The following is a 14,495-nucleotide window of genomic DNA, read 5'->3' on the forward strand; positions in this document are numbered from 1 at the left end:
TGTGAGCACTGCTGAAGGAAAATGGGATCATTTTTTTTTCTCTAGGAACTTAAAAGAAAAAAGAAAAATAACTAACAGAGATTCAGCAAGATGTCTAACTCCTCAACCTCAACCCCGCCTCAGCCTTTGGAGTGCTGTGATCTCCACCACACATAGCTAACTTTTATTTTTTAACACAAGCAATATGGTTGATATTAACAGTTAAAATATAAACAACACTACATTGTTTTTTTTTTTAATCTTTATTAACTTGAGTATTTCTTATTTACATTTCGATTGTTATTCCCCTTCTCGGTTTCCGGGCCAACATACCCTTAATCCCTCCTCCTCTCCTTCTATATAGGCTCCCCCTCCCCCCAACAATCACGTTCACTGGGGGGTTCAGTCTTGGCAGGACCCAGGGCTTCCCCTTCCACTGGTGATCTTACTAGGATATTCATTGCTACCTATGAGGTAGGAGCCCAGGGTCAGTCCATATATAGTTTTTGGGTAGTGGCTTAGTCCTGGAAGCTCTGGTTGGTTGGCATTGTTGTTCATATGGGGTCTCAAGCCCCTTCAAGCTCTTCCAGACCTTTCTCTGATTCCTTCAACGGGTGTCCTGTTCTCAGTTCAGTGGTTTGCTGCTGGCATTCGCCTATGTATTTGCTGTATTCTGGCTGTGTCTCTCAGGAGAGATCTACATCCGGTTCCTGTCAGCCTGCACTTCTTTGCTTCATCCATCTTATCAGTTTGGTGGCTGTATATGTATGGGCCACATGACAACACTACATTGTTAAAAGCTCAAATCTCCATGATTCCACCCACATGCATTTTGTACTTTGCCTACACACTTGACAAATTATCAGGAACCTTAGTCTTTTATGAAATAAACATCAAGCCAAGGGCTCTGAAATTCTGTTCCATGCAAGGGAAGATACTGTAATCCAGTGACAAGCTCCCAACCCAGGGCAGCTGACAATAAGTCAGTACTCCATGGTTGCCATTGTCAAAGATAATTCTCTGGCTGGTTTAAGGGAATCCTCAGGTATATGCCCCAACAAGTCAGAGGGCTATCCTCAGTCACGTATGAGAAGTACTACAGAACAGAAGGAAGTGGAACTCAGAGAGGGCTTGCAGCAACATCTAACTTGCAGGACTGCCTTGTAAAGGCTATTAATTATATTACCTCTCAGGCAAGGGCAAGGGGGTATAGCTCAGGGGTAGAGCATTTGACTGCAGATCAAGAGGTCCCTGGTTCAAATCCAGGTGCCCCCTTTAGGTATCTCTTTTGCCTCCCTAATTTAGTGCTATCCTCACTAGAAATATTTTCAGACATTTTTAGCCTCCCTTATGTCAGCCCGAGCTTCCTCCCTCTGCCACACAGAGGAATAGCAATCTACACCTCCACCTGATACCTCATCTCTCTGTGTCCATACCTTGAGTCTTATAGACACTTGCACCTGATTTTGATAGCCAGAAACTTTCACATCCTCTAAACTAGTGAGTTCTACCAGTCACAGTCAAGCAGGAGACAGAAGGCCAGTAAAAGAGTTACACTACAAAGACAGTATAAAGACATGAGGACAACTGTGTGTACGTAGTTCTTTGTAGTGAGAGACCCAAGCAAGATCAAATGAGAACAGCAGGGGTCCAAGTAAAGGTTTAGCCTCCTGGAGAAGTTTTTGTTTACTTTTGTTTAATGCTTTGAGTTAGTGTAGAAAGCACTTTGTGTCACCACAGTGTGGTGTCTTCATACCTATGTATCATTACACATCGTCCTCACTTGTTCCCTTCCCCACCTCCATCCCTCTTCCCACTCAGTTCCCTTTCATTCCCAAATGACTCCCAAGTCCTTTTTATCTTATGTGTTCCTTGACTCCACTTACCACACACACACACACACACACACACACACACACACACTGCCGGTGACTAGAAGTGTGACAAAGGTTCTCCTCTAAATCTTCACATCTGTATAAAGCCCACTGAAACCTTACACAGGAAATTCCTCTGGGTGGATGCCTGTCCAGTGTCTATTGTTGAACGGTGGACAGACACCACCCCATTGCCACCCCTGATCCTTGGGTAATTGTCTCAAACAGTACACGGAATCTCATTTTCTCCTGCTCATCTGGGTGTGCCTATGGTTCTCAGAGCCTGTGTGTCCTGGATTCTGATTTCTCTTGTGTTCCTGAACAAACTCATTTCTCTGTAGAGCCTCTCTCCATGTCACCATTTTTGGTTGACAAAAAGCCTAGTCTACACCATTCAATTCACATTCCAACTGCAGGCTCACAGGCACTGTGACAGATGGCTGTATTTTGTGACACTAGACTTTCTGTGGCTTGTTACGCAACATCACTGTGAGTAAGACTTCCCAGTGCTGAAATGGGTATTTGGAGGGGTTCTTGCTGGGACGGATCCCAAATCCATGGTCTCTGTGTGTAGCAAGCAATCTGTTCTGTCAGCTGCAGGGATGGTGGGAGCCACTGCCGAGGGCAGGGAGACAGCAGCCTGGGAAAGCCTGGGAAGCAGGAAGTGTCCTTGATGGCGCAGAGCAGGGGAGGGATGGTGGGTAAATGTTCAGTGTGTGAGCTCCTTGCTGTAGGCTGCATCTGACCTGAGTTCAGATGAGAACTGCCTAGCTTTATAAGCAGCATTTAAAGGTGGTGTGGATTACTCAGAAATTGCAGAGTTGGGAAAGTAAGATTGATCTGTCTGAGACTATGATACCAGTTTAAGAAGAAGGAAATTCAATGCCTTTTATAGACACAACCTCAGGGGAAAAGCCAACTCGACCATGTGGCTTAAAAGTCCTTTTACCAGAACCACTGATATCACCAAGGTGGTGCCAGCTAAATAACTCTTGTTGGCAATAAGTGTTCCTTGGAAGATGAAGGGTGTGGTCCCACAGGAACCTGATGTGCCCAAAATTTACAACCAAGCCAGAGAAAAGCAAAATCAAAAAGGAGTGTGGAGATCGCTGTTCAGAATGAAACCAATTTCATAAGCAACCCATGATTTTCTTGAGGGCTTGTATTAGCCAGGCTTCTGTGTTGCTGTGTCCAAATATCTGAGGGAAGCATTTTAAAGGAGGAAATGTTTATTTTGCTTGTGATTTTCTGCTACTGTGGCAGGGGTGGAAAGCATGGGCAGAGCAGATACTGTGGTGGGCAGAGGACAGGAACACAGGAAGGCGCCAGGGCAAATGACAATGCCCAGGACATGTCCTGTGACCTACTTCTTTCCGTGAGGTCCTGCCACCGGTGTTTCAGCAATAACTCCATCCTATGCATAGTGAATCCATGGAAAGATTGATCCTACCTTGGGTCAGAGCTACCATGATCTAATGAATCCTAGGAACTGCCTCCTGACATCTCTTGGTGTTTTCTCCATCCCTTCAAGGTCACTATTAAGATCCACTATCACAGGCTGTGTTCAAATTACACAAAGTAGTGTGAACAAATTACACAAAGGCATTAAGAAGGACCACTGTACCAGTCATTGCACACTGGAGAGTCAGGCATGGTAACTACTCAGAAATGACATATTTCCAGTAATCTTTTCAGATTTATAGGATAGTGGAAAAGGTAAGTTCTCAGTTGGAAAATCCAAAAGTCATATAGAACAATGATGAGAAGTAGTCCTGTGTGGCAGAGCAAGATCTAATGAAAGAAAACTTCTAATCATGGGGTGTGCTTGTTACTTTGGGGGTAATTGGTCGAGTGAGAGGGAACAGTCTGGAGGTGCTCACATTGGCTTGTAGACAGGGACACAGGTAACTGTGATAGAGAAGCACAGTATTTCACCTGTGTCTGAATCTTAGTTTTCTTTTTGTCTTTGACCCAGAACTCGATTTGTAACCAAAGATGACCTTGAACTTCTGATACCCTTATCTCCACCTACCAATAATTGAAATTTTAGGCAATCCCTACATCTTCTGGCTTATGTGTTACTGGGGTACCAACTTAAGTCCTCATGCATCTAGGCAGGCACTCTACCAATGGGTCTACATTCCCAACCACATACTTGAGAATTTCTTTTCTTTTTTTGTTAAAGTCAGTTTCTAATATCATGTACTTGTATTGGTTTTTGTTTTGTTTTGTTTTTTTTAGTATTTGAGTATAATTGTGATGCTAAAAGTCTACTCCTCTGAATTTGGAATGGGGTGGGTGGGTGTTTGTGTCAGAATCTTATCTATTTAAGTTCATGAATAAAAGAAGCCTCCAAATTGTTGCTAGGACAAAAGACCTTGACAAAGGCAGCTTAAGAGAAAGGGTTTGTTTTGGCCTTCGGTTTAGAAGCCCAGCATGGTGAGAAGACATTTGCAATCTGAATGGGAGGCAGCTGTTCAGATCATATTTACAGTCAGAGTGAAAATAGACATTGTCTACAGCTAGCTTTCTCTTTTACTTCAGTAAAAGTGAACCATAAACTTCTGTCTTGAGCAATTGATAAGTAATGGTACCGTTTGCAGAGACTTAGAAGGTAGGTGGAATTTTGAGGGACTATTTATCATAGTTCATGCAGAGTCCCAGACCTTCTAGTGAATCACCCACAGTAAGGGTAGCTTTCCTCTCTTATTAAATTGATCTAGGAAACTGCTCACAGACCTGCCCAGCATTGTCTCCACTGTGGTTCTGCACCCCCTCAGGATGACCATTGAGATTAACCATCCAACTCAGCAGGGTTTATTGTGGAACACAAGGTCCTGGGCTGAGTTTGGAAGATTGGTTGGAAGCAGTGGGTGGAGGTTAGTGTATTGTACATGTAGGACTCACCAAGAGGAGAGCATGGTCAATCAAGCTCTGAGCCCCAGTTCAGTCCTGAACAGAGAGAGATGGGACATACTTCCTGGTCCTTGATCTTCTAATGTACTTGGCATGAGATGGTAGGGAGTGCCCAGCCGAGTCTGGAAACCTGTTCACCTAGTCAGACTTCCTCATTTGTGTTTCTGTCACTGCTATGAAAGTGTCCCTTTGCCAGCTGCCACTTCTCCAGCATGAACATGAAGCTGGCTGAGCCCCAAGCACAGAGAGAAGAATACAGATGGGCCCACAGCTTGAGGCCCAGCCTAGACCCACTCACTGATGGGCGTCCAACCTACTGAACGACGAGAATAAAGGGATGTTTCCCACTGCATGGGTCTCAACTGTGGAATGGGGAGTTGGCTAGCATTGCTGTGGCAGTGGCTGGCTACCTCAGTCATAGCTCCCACACCTGCCCCTTCCCAACACCCATCAAGTGTTGACTGAGAAGAGGAAAAACATAAATGTGTTGGATTCAGGATGTGTGGATGGAATAGCAAAGGTGTTTAGATAAGTGAGAGAACTCTCAGAAATGTAGTGGTGAACTCATGGAAGTTGAGCATCTAGGCAGCTGCTGGTGGGTTGCCAGTTTCCCTAGCCTATCAGTGAGTAAGGTTTATTGTCCCTTGTGGGATTCTTTTTGTGATAACATTGGTACTATGGTTTGGATAAGAGTATTTCCTAAAAGGCTTATGTGTTGGAGGCTGGAGAGCTGGCTCTAGTTCTAGAAATTCTAGCCCCCACAAGGTAGAAACAAAGATCTCTAACTCTCCAGTTCCAGGGAACCCAACCCTATTTTGGCCTCTGTGGGAACTGCACATAAGTGGTGCACATAAATTCACATAAATACACTTGCAGACACCTAAAGAGGAAATAAAAAGTGTAGAAAACAATTCCAACACAGCGAGGCTCAGAGGTGGATCTTTGGGATAGTGACTCCATTGTGAGGAGCCTCACTGCGCCCATGGCTGATCAACCAATAAAGAGTCACACTGCGCCCATGGCTGATCCACCGATACAGAGTCGCACTCTCATGTATTATTGAGGAGGATGGGGATTAGGAGATGAGCTTCACAGAGGAAGCAGACCATTGGAAAGTGGCACAGAAAGATAATCCTGTGTCCTGCCTCTTCCAGTCTCTTCTTTCCCTGTTCCCTGGCTGGTAGGGTGGGCCACTCTCCTCCATCACGTCCTTTCTCCCCTATGCATTATCTCACCACAGAACCACATCAATGGGGTTAAGTGACCATGCACTAAAACCTCTGAAAACTATAAAACAAGTAAACGTATATGGGACGGCAAACCATGCCAAGAAGGTTGGTGGGTAGAGTGGGTTGAGACCCTGGAAACTCATACTGAAGATGGTAGGTGCCTCCCTGCTCCCTGCTCCCTGCCAAATTCCTGGCCTGGAACACACGTCATACTTCCCACATAAGGAAACATGACCTGTGCTCATGTAGGCCCAGAACAGAGTTCTCCATGCCAAAGAGGTACCTAGAGGCCCTAAGGGTTAGCCAATAAGCTTCCCTTCTCCGACAAAGGTATTCAATTTCCGACCCACCCTGAAAAGTAGGTACACTATGCATTCATTTTCCGTGATGAACAGTCAATAAACAGTTTAGAACCATGGGCTGTCTCCTCCATCAAGAATCATTGTGGGGAACATGGAAGGGGTTTTCGACTATCGAGCTGCAGGCTAATCCTCCTGCAGAAGGCCTCTCTGTGCTTCCAGCCACAACTGCAGCCAAGTTAAGGACAATCACCACTGAGCTAAGCCAGAGCTTGCCTTTCCCTCAACCCCAAGCTAAATGCCTGGTCCCTGACTATGCTCTCAACTCCTGGAGACTCAGCAGTGCCTGAAAGTCCAGGAGTTTGGGACTGCCTGGTTCTGGCCTTGTCATAGGCCCGGGAACCCACGACACTTCATTCCTGACTTCTCTGTGTGTTCTCCAGCAGTGACTGGTAGCTCAGAGGCCAGGAAATACCAGCCTTGGCTTTCTTGCATCTGACTGTGTTTTCCCATCCCCACAGTGGTGTCTTAGCACTTCCCTGGGGCCCAGCATCTGCCCTGTGCGGGCTGCAGATGTGGGATAAGCACAGTCAAACTCTCTGGGTCTCTCCTCCCAGGAGGCCATGCCCTGTATCCGGCCGGAACTTGGACCAACAAATGTACCCTCATTTTACATCTTTTCTTTCAGGTGTCTGTCACAGCAACGCACAGATGACTGAGAAGGTGGTGAGATATGCGGAGGAGGAACTCCAGTCATGGAAAGGGTTATAACTCTACTGGATCAAATCCAGGACCACCCTCCTGGTCTACTTGCTCTCCAATTATCCCCCATGGTGGTGCTGAAGATTGTACCTGGAGCCTGGTCATGCTAGACAAAGCACACTCCCCTGAGCTCCATCCCCACCCCTAAAATGATCTTTTTTGATCAAGTGTTCTACTTTCTAGTCCCGCTGACCAGCACAATTTTACAAATCTGTAGTTTGTAAAGATTTATTCTCTTCATTTTATATGTATGGGTGTTTTGTTTGCATGGATGTCTGTGCACCACATGTGTGTAGTGCTGCCAGGGACCAGAAGAGGGTTCAGATCCTGGAACTGGATGTACAGACAGCCATTAGCTGCCATGTGTGTGTTGAAAACCTAACCAAGGTCCTTTGTAAGAGCTCTTAACTGCTGAGCCATCTCTTCAGTGCTCTTTTTTTTAGATAGATCTCATGATATAGCCCTGGCTGGCTTAGAACTCTTTATCTAGACTAGGCTGGCTTCAGACTCACAGAAATTCACTTGCCTCTGCCTCCTGTCTGCTGGGATTAAAGGTGTAGTACTATGAATGCCTCCCTCTGATCGCCACTCTGTCTAGAACTTGCTCTAATGTTCTTAGTGACATCACTAGTTTGACACAGGGTCCTTGTCTCAGTTATAGTTACTATTGCTATGATGAAACGTGATGACCAAGCAAGTTTGGAAGAGTTTATTTGCTTTATACTTCCACATCATAGCCCATTATTGAAGGAAGCTGGGACAAGAACTAAAACAGGCCAGTAACCTGGAAGCAGACGCTGGTGCAAAGGCCATGGAAGGGTGCTGCTAACTGGCTGTACAACCTGCTTTCTTACAGAACCTAAGATCACCAACCTGGGTGGCCCTACCCACAATGGTCTGGGCCCTCCCACACCAATCACTAATTAGAATATGCCCTATGGGCTTGCCTAGAGCCCAATCTTTCAGTGGGATTTTCTCAGTTGAGGTTATCTCCTCACTGGTGACTTCAGCTTGTGTCAAATTGTTATAAAACTGGACAACACAAGTGACTTCTTGTCAACTTGACACACAAACCATCACTGTTAAGCCACCTTTCCTGTCTTCATCCCCAAGGTCACATATTAATAAAAACATCACAATATAAAATATTTCAAAAGTGTAAAATGTCCGCCAGAGCCTTATAAATTAAAATATTTTAAAAGTTTTCTCTTTAAAAGTATCCAGTCTCTTAAAATCCAAAGTCTCTCTAAAACTCCAAAATCTCCTTTTCAAAAGTTTAGACTCTCCCAGGTGTTGACTCCTATAAAACCAAAAATAAATGAAATACTTTCTTACTTCAAGAAGGAAGAACCAGGGCACAGTTGCCAAAACAGAGCCAAACTCCAATAGCAACAACTCGCTGTCCGGTGTCTGGGGTTCGCTCAGGGTCTTCTGAGTTCCTCCAAGAGTCTTGGGTCACGTCTCAGTCTCCGTCCTCCACAGCCTACTCAGCGGTCTTAGGCTCCGTCTGACTCCACACCACCCCCAACAGCTGCTGTTCTTGACGGTCATTCCATGGCATCTCCAAAATGATGGGATCTCTGATGCAGTGGGCTGCATTTTCACCAAGAGTCTCCCATGGGCTCTCTTCATGATGCCAAGCCTCAACTTCTCTGCATGACCCCTTTAATCCTGGGCCTTCAACTGCCACTGAGGCTGCACCTTTACCAATGGCCTCTCCTGGCTTCTCACAGTGCCAAGCCTCAGCTGCTGCCTCAGCTGCTCTCCATGACCCCTTCATGCATTCAAAGCCAGTATCACCTAGGAGACTCTTACACATTATCAAGTCTGGGCTGTCAGCACAAGGCACAACCTGGGGTGCCTCTGGAACATAGTTACCGTGTGTTTACTTGGAGGAAACACTTCCCAAAAGATTTCACCCCACTGAGGCTGGTCCCTTCTTAGTCACCACTAGTTTCTCAGCTCTAGTTAACCATCATCAACTGTCCCAGGAAAGAAAGGTTTTTCTTTGATGGTTTTTGTCTTGTGCTAATCACAGCTGATTCTTTAGCTCCAGATGAATCACAACCCTTTGGCGGGGGGGGGGGTCAAACAACCCTTTCACAGGGGTAGCATATTAGATATCCTGCATATCAGATATTTACATTACAATTCACAACAGTAGAAAAATTACTGTTATAAAATAGCAATGGAAATAATTTTATGGTTTGAGGCCACAACATGAGGAACTGTATTAAAGGGTCACAGCATTAGGAATTCTTTCAACACTCTTTTCCCAAGCTCCCACAGAACAGGCCACAAAGCTTTGAACGTTCAATGTCTTTTCTTGCACAAGTTTCCAAAGTCCTTCTACAACTTTCCCCAAATCAACATGGTCAGGTCTGTCACAGCAATACCCTGCTAACCTGGTACCAATTTCTGTCTTAGAGTTATTATTGCTGTGGTGAAATACCATTACCAAAGCAACCTTGGGAGAAAGGGGTTGGCTATGCTTACTATTACCGCTCACCATCAAGGAAGTCAGGACAGAAACTCAACTGGGGTTGGGGCCAGGGACATGACAGCAAGAGCTGGTGTGGAGGCCATGGAAGGGTGCTGCAAGCTGGCTTGCTCAGCCTGTTTTCTTACAGCAAGTAAGACCATCAGCCCAACTGTGACCCCACCCACAATTGGCTGGGCCTTTCCACATCAGTCAGTAATTAAGAAAATGCCTTACAGGCTTGAGCCTGACCTTATGGAGGCATCTTCTCAACTGAGGTTTCCCTCCTCTCTGAGGAGCTTGCATCAAGTTGACAGAAACTAGCTAGCCACAGGGAGACAGAGAGAGAGAGAGAGAGAGAGAGAGAGAGAGAGAGAGAGAGAGAGAGAGAGAGAGAGAGATATCAGACAACTTTATTCTGCTTCAAGTTTTCTGACTAGCACATTTACTTCTGATTAATAGCAGGCAAGAGCAAGTGGAACTTTAATACAGGGGTCAAAATTCCCTCTTGATATCCGGCGAGTAACTGGCAGGTGAATTTCGCTGGAATTTATGCACCTTTGTGATGCTATGATGCTAAATGGCATTGTGGTGAACATCATAGGTTCTCAAGTCCACCCATGACTGAGGATGTCATGTGGGGCTTAGTCATAGACAATGGCAGGTATCATGGAGGTGTGTAACTGTGGGAAATGCCTGAAAAGTGAACTGAAGCCACAGGGAAAGGGTGACCAAGTGGAGGGGCTCCAGCACTGATCCGTGGGGCAGGCCATATGCACTAAGCTCCGAGTTGAAGCAGGCTCATCACAGTACTGAGTGAGCACTTGGCAAATCACGGCCCCGGATTTAGGTTCCCGCATCCCGCACATCTATTGGTATTAGGAATGGATCTCTCTCTGCCTCCTGAGGGCCTGAATGCTGAATCTTCCTACAAGGGTTGGGGAGAGGGTAAATGGGTGTGTAGTTGTCCCCTGGATTGAAATAGTCTCTGGAAGAAGAAGGGAGGAGACTTCCAAGGCTCATGAAAGTCACAAGACCCACAACATACCAACCCCACCCCCCAGGTCCTATAAGAGGGAGGGGAGGTCTTCAGTGGTGCAACTGCCTGCAAGGTGCTCATGGGATTCCAGTGATGTAGATCTCAGGAGCAGTCAGCCATGCTGGGGTGACTGGTGAAGTAGATGCCTGGGAGTCACCCTGTAAGTAACCCCATCTGAGGGGATCATTGCTTTGGTTCTCATGTCCTCTATCTGAGGTAAGCAGTAGCTCAGTAATGGTCAGGCTGAACCCCCTCCCCATTATTCTGTCATCCATGTGCCCCCCACTCTAACCCTTCAGACCTGTTCACTCCTATTTCATTTTCTTGGCAGAGTGGTTCTCTTATAGTTTTCAATTTTTCTTTTTTTATCCCCAGTATGTGTCCTCTGTCCACATTTAGAGGATGACAGTGGTGTGAGGAGAAATGACTTTCCCTGAAGGGTTGGAGGCCAGAGTAGAGGAACAGCTTTATCTCTTTGTCTGTTCTGAACCTCTCAGTTGTGAAAATCAGGGTGTAAAATGCTGTAACTCTGCATCTGCATCTCTCACAGCCAGTTAGAGGCACCTGGGTAGAGACACGCTATTATACCAGAACCATTTTTCCCAACTAATCAATACAATCAAATCAATTATTGCTCAGGAAGAAAACACTTTTACCTGACCATCTCTCACAGATCACAAGGATTTAAGGCTTTAACCTCCCAGACTTCTCTTGGGACAGGCTCAGACCTCAGGATATTGGTCCTTTCTTGCATTTTCAAGATAGCTGTTGTCCACTGACCTGGTAGTTCTCAAGGGAAGAGCCAACAAGAAGAGTTCCCAGAACCCACTTCAGTGCACCCTGGGTACACAGAAAGCCATTCTGTCCACCTGGCCTCCACTCTTCCAGCTGTGCTGAGTTGATGGCTTGGGACCAGTGAGGGGTGGAAACCTCTCTGGAAAGGTGCCTGGCTTTCAAGCCCAGAGCTAGAAAATAAGAAACTGTGAAGGAGAACAGAGAGTAACAAATGAATCCCAAAGAAGATGGAAGCAGCAGAGGGTGAGAGTGAGGCAGACAAAGACTCACAAAGCCAGGCTCTTAGACAAGACAAGACTCCAGCTCTCAACACTGAGGCACCACAAGTAGGAGGTCGCAGATGCTGGGCAGCCAAGATCTGTAGAAGTCCTGTGATAGGTCTATGGGAAGGACAAGTTCAGGGTAAACCTAGGTCTGTTTGAAAGAAGTAACCATGGCTGCAAGTTCACTAGAAACAAGGAAACAACAATACCCAGGGGTCCCCACATGTGACCACACACAGACAAGTGTGAAAATCTGAACAGTGAAGCAGGTGTTGGGGGAGGAAAACATTTGATTGCAAGCCAGCAGTTCCCGGATCAAGACTGCCATCTGTAGGCTCTTACTTCTAGATCTTTTCCTCAGAATACTTCTGTTTGACACATGAAAGGTTCTGCAAATAGGAAATAAGAAAGGAAGGAGACGCAAAGGTGAGGCCATTCCCAGTCCCGGGTGTTTGAGGCAGAGCTTCCCTATCACCTTCTGTGGATGGTTTGCCCACACTAATCAGGTGTGTTTATTTTATGATTTTACCCACTGTCGTTTTCCACATCTACACCATGGTGGTGGGGTGGGGACATAGATTAAATCAGTATCTCCACATAGTTTGTGAGTCAGAATTGTCTTTAGAGGTTTTAAATTGTGTCCCTTGGTCCCCTTCTCAGAGAGTCTAGTTTAACCGTTAGGTACTGATAGGAAAATTGCCTTTGTCCCGCCCTATCTCTGCTATGTATAAATGGTCTGCTTAGTATCCAACACTCTGAGTTTGGCTTTTCCAGGTGGGTCTGAAAGTGTTCTAGCTGTAGACCCTGCCTCAGCTGAAAATGAAGGTTATTTAGTTACATTCTAGTGCTGTAACAAAACAGCTGAGAGCTCACATCTTAATCTACAACCATGAGGCAGAGAGTCATAGCCTGAGTCTTTTGAAACCTTAAGCTAGGCCCCAGTGACACATCTCCTTCAGCAAGGTGGAACCTCCTAATCTTTCCCAAATAATTCCTCCAACTGGGGACCAAGTATTCAGATATATAACCCATGTGGACCATTCTCATTCAAACCCCCACAGAGGGGAAGTGGCTACTGGTTCTGAGAAGGTGGCAGTCAGATGTGCCAAGGTGGCTCAGGGCTGGGTATCATAGGAAGAAGCTGATGATGCAAGTGCATGTGTCACAGCTGTGTCAGTCAGGAAGTTGTCATGCAGGTTTAGAATACCTATGAGGCATAAGCAAGAAGGTGGGGGTATAGCTCAGGGGTAGAGCATTTGACTGCAGATCAAGAGGTCCCTGGTTCAAATCCAGGTGCCCCCTTGCCAGATTCTATTTTGGATGCCAGAGAGCAAAACTCCTGAAGTAGACAATAACAGTCAAATATATGGCTTTCATTGCCTAAACTTCCCAGTGTGCCTCACTGAACTGTGTTCCCCTTGTGTTCTAAATTCTTCTCAGGCCTCACCTGTGTCCTTACCTCTGGTAGAAGCTAACAAAGGATTGTGAGGCCATCTGGGTCACATGCACTCACACGTGGCACAACTGCCCTTTAAGTTAGTAATCATGGGGTTCACTCACTGTGGCTAGTCCAGCCTAGAAGTTGACCTGCTTTTGTTAATTCTTTCTTATCATTCCCCCAAAAAGCTCATCCTCAGCTTACTACAGGGTGTTTCTTACTCTCAGCTTTCAGTGGACTCTATGGAAGCATGTCCATGACTTTGTCCCCTATTTGTGCTAAAACTCTGAAGAACAAGAACAATGTTTTATTATTTCTATTTCTGTGTCCTAGATAGTAGAAACCAGTGCCTGAGAGGCTCCTCGGTGTGAGTGAATGAATGATGGTATGAATTAAGGAGGACCTCCTGAGGCTGTGGAGTATCTAGGCAGTGTAAGAGGTTCACTGTAGACCTAATCCAACAGCTCTTGTCCTGACTGCTGCATGGGGACTTGGAGGAAAAAAATCATAGTAGGGCAACTTCCCAAATGAAAGGTGATGCCCTCAGCACACCCTGAGGTAGAGGGATCATGATCTCTAGGTAAGGTTGAGGAGGGGAGAACAGACTGCTGTACAGAGAACTTTCCAGTCCTCAGAACCTGCAAAGACGCCAGCAGAGTTTAAGTACACAGTAGTCTGGGGTGGTGTCATGGATGGATAGGTGATAATGAGAGACCACACCAAAGTGGGGGTGTAGCTCAGCAGTAGAGCAGTTGTCCACAGATCAACAGGTCCCTGGTTCAAGTTCAGGTAGCCCTTTTTTTCCCTTAGTGTACAAAATGTCTTGAGTTGGAGATACGCCCAGTGATCCAGGAACTATTTCTTCATTGGTTTAGTATGGGTGGAGACAAGATCCTGCATCTGGTTAAGAAAGACAATAGTGGCAGATGTCCTGAATAGGTGTGTTACTCATGGCTGTCCAGAGCAGACAGAACTGAAAGGGCACAAATAAGAGTGGTTTTGTGTCTTACAGAGAGGAATTTTAATAAGCAGCTCACTAGAAAGGACAAGTCTCATGTTCCATGGTATGGAGACTAGGAAGGGGACATGAAAGCCAGTCGGCTGATCTCCTCCTTCTCCAGAGACTTGAGTCTTTCCTCCTAAGACATCAGCTGGTGCAGGTGACCTACCCACCTTACAGACAGTGGTAGGGTTGACTCAAAGTCTACTGATTAAAATATGGCTCACAACAAAACATACTTTGACAGACAACTCAGTTGTGTTGGACCAAACAGCTATGCATTGTGTCCACTCCTAGAGGACCGTATAAAATTATCTAGTGCAATAAGTAATTGACTTAAACTCTTCCCACCATGCACTCCTAAATCAGACTCTGAGCACTGAGTAAGTCATACAGAGGTGGGTGGTTTTGGTGTCACCCAA

The 14,495-nt window shown here is 45.8% G+C and overlaps 2 non-coding genes across 2 annotated transcripts; both read left to right on the forward strand.

Annotated features, from left to right (window-relative positions):
• The first annotated feature begins 1,182 nt into the window (after positions 1–1,182).
• Trnac-gca lies at positions 1,183–1,254 on the forward strand. Its single transcript has one exon. It is a non-coding gene; the product is annotated as a tRNA-Cys (tRNA).
• An 11,611-nt stretch (positions 1,255–12,865) lies between these two features.
• Trnac-gca lies at positions 12,866–12,937 on the forward strand. The gene has a single exon. It is a non-coding gene; the product is annotated as a tRNA-Cys (tRNA).
• The last annotated feature ends 1,558 nt before the right edge of the window (positions 12,938–14,495 follow it).

The sequence above is a fragment of the Rattus rattus genome, chromosome 6, assembly GCF_011064425.1.
Source record: "Rattus rattus isolate New Zealand chromosome 6, Rrattus_CSIRO_v1, whole genome shotgun sequence".
Classification (NCBI taxonomy): domain Eukaryota; kingdom Metazoa; phylum Chordata; class Mammalia; order Rodentia; family Muridae; genus Rattus; species Rattus rattus.